Source organism: Chaetura pelagica, unplaced genomic scaffold (assembly GCF_000747805.2).
Source record: "Chaetura pelagica isolate M959 unplaced genomic scaffold, ChaPel_1.0 scaffold1843, whole genome shotgun sequence".
Classification (NCBI taxonomy): domain Eukaryota; kingdom Metazoa; phylum Chordata; class Aves; order Apodiformes; family Apodidae; genus Chaetura; species Chaetura pelagica.
In genome coordinates, this window is record NW_009952685.1 from 6,609 (window position 1) to 11,597 (window position 4,989).

General features: G+C 57.5%; 1 protein-coding gene across 1 annotated transcript in view; it reads left to right on the forward strand.

The window, feature by feature from the left end:
• The window catches only part of LASP1 (LIM and SH3 protein 1), a gene marked incomplete at its 5' end in the record, with an annotated part of 53,927 nt that overhangs the window by 156 nt on the left and 48,782 nt on the right, over positions 1 to 4,989 (forward strand). The gene's annotated exons all lie outside the window — the stretch shown is intronic.

The window sequence follows — 4,989 nt, forward strand, 5'->3', positions numbered from 1 at the left end:
GGGGCTGCAGGGCTGGGGGGCTGCCTGGGGGTCTGCTGGGCCCTCCTCAGCACTGGTCCTGACACCCCAAAACACGAGCTGTGGGGAGCCCTGACCCCTGCAGGAATTCTCTCTCCCTTTCTGGGAAAGCCCTGGCTGAAGGGCTCAGGCTGGCAATTCATGCAGGTGTTAAAATGGTGTTTTCCAAGCTTGGATTGGGCTGTTGTTGCAGCTCCAGCCTGGGCAGACAGAAGGTGAATGCAGTCAAAATACAGGCAGGTGTTTACATGGTTGATCTTAATTTGCATCCCCTTTAAAGAAGGGGAAATAACAAGGTGTTTATTCCAGCTTAGCTGAGTGCAGGACTCTGGGCAGAGGAGAGAGGTGGCCTTTTGTGCAGGGGGTGAGGGGTGTGACACAGCAGGGGACACAGAGGACACTGCAGCTGGTGCTGCCAGGGGCTGGTGGTCTGTTCATCCCATCTCCTGGCACTTGCCGTGGATGCTGGGAAGGTAAATGCACCTGAAGGGAAATTCAGCTTGAATGTAAAATCCTTCTCTCCTGAGCAGGGAGGGGAAATGGAGCTGGAGCAGGGACAGGAGAGCAGCTCCTGCCACACCTGTTTGCTTTCCTGGTTCAGAAAAGCTGGGGCTGTTGCCTGACACCCTTTGTTTTCCTTTCTACTAATCAAGAAGGACCCTTAACTGTGCACAGCTCTCTGGGCTGCATTTGTAGCCCATGCCAGTCCCTGCTCAGCCCACATCTCCAAGGACCTCAGTTCTTCCTTGACATGTTCCTTAATGTCTGGAAAGCAGCTTTGCAGGGAGAATTTTTGTATCTGCTTCTTACACATTAACAGCTCTTAGAGCATTAGGTAACATAACAGTACTCAGAGCTTGTGTGGCACAGCCCATTCACAGAGCACTTACATTTTAATCCTGACAGCATCCTTGTGAATGGGAATTAATGTCCAAGACAAGTAGAAAGGAGATGTCAGAGCATGTGGAGCCTGAGCAGCCACCTCCCACTTCTGGAGCTTGTTAGGAGGCTGGTTATTGCTGATAATAGGATAATGGGATGGTTTTGGTTGGAGGGACCTTACAGATCATCTAGATCCAACCCCCCTGCATGGGCAGGGACACCTCCCAGCAGCCCAGGTTGCTCAGAGCAGGGACAGGGCAGCCACAGGTCTCTGGGCAACCAGGGTCTCACCACCCTCACAGCAAAGAATTTCCTCATGTCCAACCAAAATCTCCCTCTTCCAGTTTTAACCATCACCTCCTCATCCCATCCCTCCCTGCCTTTGTCCCAAGTCCCTCCCCAGCTTTTCTGGAGCCCCTTCAGGCACTGGAAGCTGCTCTAAGTTCTCCCCAACCTTGCACAAGTCATGGTTGTGTCTTGGGATTGCACCTGAAATAAGGGGGGAGCAACTGTGAAAAGCAACAGAAACCTGTGGGTTATGGAGCTGCACGGGGGCACCAGCACTGCTGGAGCTCCAGCTTCTGAGGGGGAACTGGGAACTTCTGGAGCACTGGAGTAGGATGAGGGGAAACCTGTGGTCTGAGGCAGAGTGACTAGTTCTTGGGCTGTGCAGGTCTCTCAACCCACTCTGGGGGTGGCCCAACCAGCCTGGGGGGTGTGAGCTGGAGAGAAGCCCCCCGAGCCCTCCTCAGGGGCCTGAACCAAACCCTTCTTCCTGGGATCTGGGCACCTGCTCCCAGCTCTGGCAGAGCCTTGCCCAGCACAGGGTGCTGGTCTGAGCCCGGGGTCCTGCTCTCACCCTCCCGGCTGCTGGAAGGGAAGTGGGATAATAATGGGAAATTCCTGAGATTCCAAGGAGTCTGCAGCAACCTCTACCCATCTCTGGTTCTCAGCCCCCTCTGCCCGAGCTCCCTTTGATGCTGCTTTGCTGGTTTAACCCTTTAACAGCCTCCCTGGAGAAGAGGCAGCTCAGTCCTGCCTCCACCCCGGGGTTGCCCTGGATGGTCAGAGGGTGCCCAGGAACCTGCAGCAGCTGCTTTGCTCCTCTTGCCCTGCCTGGTGCTGCCTTGAAGCAAAGTGAGGGCAGCTGGAAACTGCTGCCAGCCCCTGGGTTTTTTTTGGGGGGACTGTAGGGGTGCAGGGACCAGACCTGGGGTGGAGGGAAGCTCTGACCTGAGGACATGGATTTGGTTCCTTCCCAGTATCCCAGGGAGGTGGGAATGTCCAGGCAAGGGGAGTGTGTGGCAGGAGGACAGCCCAGCATCCCACCCTGTCCAAACAGCTTTGGCTGGTCTTGGAGTTGAGGGGCAACAACTTCTGTTCCCTGGAGGAGGGGGTGGAAAAGCAACGTTTATCCTGGCAAGGCAGAGGCTGCTTTTCTGAACATGCCTCAGCACAGGGTCTCCTCTGTTTGAGCTGTGGCCTCCTGCCAAATTCCTGAGTTTCTTTCTTCAAGAGAGCAGGAGGAAGAGGGCTGGGCTTCCTCCCTATCTGACACTGCCTGAGCAATGAATCTGTGAAGCCTTTCAAGAAGGTGGCTGCTTAACTGCCCTCCCCTCTCCCATGCCCACTTAGGAACTCTCCTGGTGACAGATGGGACTATCTCCACCCTCCTCAGCATTCCCCTTTTGACTTTTCTGGGGACTGGGGTGACTGGTTGTTCACTGAAAGCAGCATTTGAGGTTGGGCTCCTCTCCTTACCTGAGCACTTTGAACTAAAAGGGGTAAAAGTGGAGGAAGGGCAGTGTCCAAGGGAAGCTGGAGCCTTCTGAAAATGTGGGGCAGGAGGAAAGCCTGGCTGTGAGGGGCAGGCAAGGCTGGGGGGATGTTCAGGGAGACCAGCTGCTCCCAAATGTGCACGGTATGTTGCTTTAATGTCTTACTCCTTGTGCTGGAGGGATGTTTGAGCTCGGCTGGGGGACCAGGGCTGTGTCCCTCAGCTGGGATCCCAAATGGAGGTGACACCAGCAGCAGAACTCTGGTCCCTTCCTTGCTGGCAGCTCCAGGCTCTGCCTGGGCAGTGTCCAGCATGAATCTGCCTCCAGGGCCTTGTGTGAGAGCTGAAAGCTGCAGGTTGGCCCCGAGGAGCTGGAACCTCCCGGGTGGCTCTGCTGCTGGGCAGGCGGGGAGGAGGAGCAGTTTCCTGGGCAAGAGGCTCCTTCTCTGCCCGTCTGGGCTACGAGGTTGTTCTGCTCATCTCCCTTGAGGGCATTTAGACGAGACCTGAGGCTGGACTTTCCCCTGGGGGCGATGGGTTTGCCGGAGTTGGTGCTGATGTTGGAGCAGGGGCCGGTCCTGCCCGCACCCCCAGCGCTGCACAAACCTCTTGTTCTTTGAGTTTCCCGCTGTGCAGACGGGCTGGCAGGCAGCCGGTGGGCTCCGTGCCCCGCAGCCCCTCGTGCCCTGCCCAGGAGGGGCAGCCTGGGCTGTCGTGCAGCATCCTCTGTGCCCCCTCCTCAGGGAGGTGCTGGAGTCCGGGCTGCCCCGCAGCACAGGGAAACCCCCAACCCCCCTCCCTGGGCTGCGTTTCTTCCTTCTCAAAAAAAAAGGGGGGGTTAAAGGCTAAAAACAAGGCTGCCAAAAATCTCATGGGTAGGTGTCTCGGCGGGGTCCCCCCTCCCTCCAGCTGCTGCACTCGCGTGACTTTCCCTGCAGAGAAACCACACCCGGAGCTTTGGTGTCCCGGGGGATCTTGGGCTCACATTCCTCTTCCCTGAGTCAGGACAAGCGGTTCTGCTCAGCAGCTGCCCTGCCCAGCTCACCTAGACCTGGCACTGGTGTTACCGGGGCACAGCAACTCAGAACAGGAGCTGGGGCACCTGGAATGTGGACCTGAAGAACCTTCCTGGCAGATTTCTCGCTGTTAAATCCCTCCCTTTCTGTGCAGAGTGAGCAGCCTGGTACCTCAGGACTGACTCCTGGCTTGGAAAAAGTGAGTGAGTGGCTCTGGGCTCCCCAAGGAGGCAGGGAGCTGCTCCTGGCACTGCTCTCTGCTCCAGCTGGGAGCTGCCCACTGTCTTCATAAAGTCATCTTCCAAGTTTGGGGGGGGAGGAGGGACAGGAAGGAAAAGAGGAACAACTGTGTAGCTGGGACAGATTCCAGGTGTTTATCCGATGCTTTATTTGTGCCAAGTTTCTGGAGGAGGAGAAGCTGCTTTTCTGCCTTGGTGTGCTTGGCATGGCCCAGAGCTCAGCTCTCTGCTTTGGGTCTGCACATGAAAAGGGGATGGGGGGGAAAGACCCCTTGACACGGGGGCTTTGAGGTCCAGGGCACTTCTGCTTCACTTCTGCTGTGCCTGGGGAGGGGTCCCTGGTGGATCTTGGGGTGGGGGGAGAGAAGGCAGAGAGGAGCTTTCCTGGGCAGTGATTCCATGGCTGGGAGGCTGCAGATGCTGGTGACTCTTCTTTGGGCTGGAGTCTCTGGTTTCTGAAGTGCTTGGGGGATGATTTGTTCCAGGTGCTGTCTGTGGGCAGGCTCACAGCTGGCAGCATCCCTCCTGGAACCCCAACCCCCCCGTAGGGCTCTGCCACCCTCCCTACAGCCAATCTCTGGCTCTGGAAGTTCAAACCAGTGCTGGCCCTGGATGTACAACCCAAAGTGTTGGTGAGTGGAGCCTCTGCAGGGGCTGCTGAGGAGAAATCTCACCATGGCTCTTTGCAGGCAGCTCCTCTCCCTCCTGGGCTCTCCCTGTGTTTCATTTCTCCTTCCCAGTAGCCCCAGGTGTTCCCCACCCACCTGGTAGGTGTTTCCCAGCTGTTCCTGGAGTGAGGAGGTTAAAGGCCACCTCATCCCAGGGAAGCAGATGGGCAGTGAGCTCCAGGAGACCCTGTCCCCGTGGGTGTGATGCCCCCACGGGTGGGGGTCCCCTCCTTGTCCTGGAGAGCAGCAGAATGGACCCAGCTGGTGGGGGTTTGTGGCTTGGGCAGAATTCCAGGGCCTGGCAGCAGCTGGGGCTCAGCCTGGGGAGGGGGCACAGCCCCCAGTGACCCCCAGAACCAGCAGTGCAGGGTTTGGGGAGGGAGGGCTGC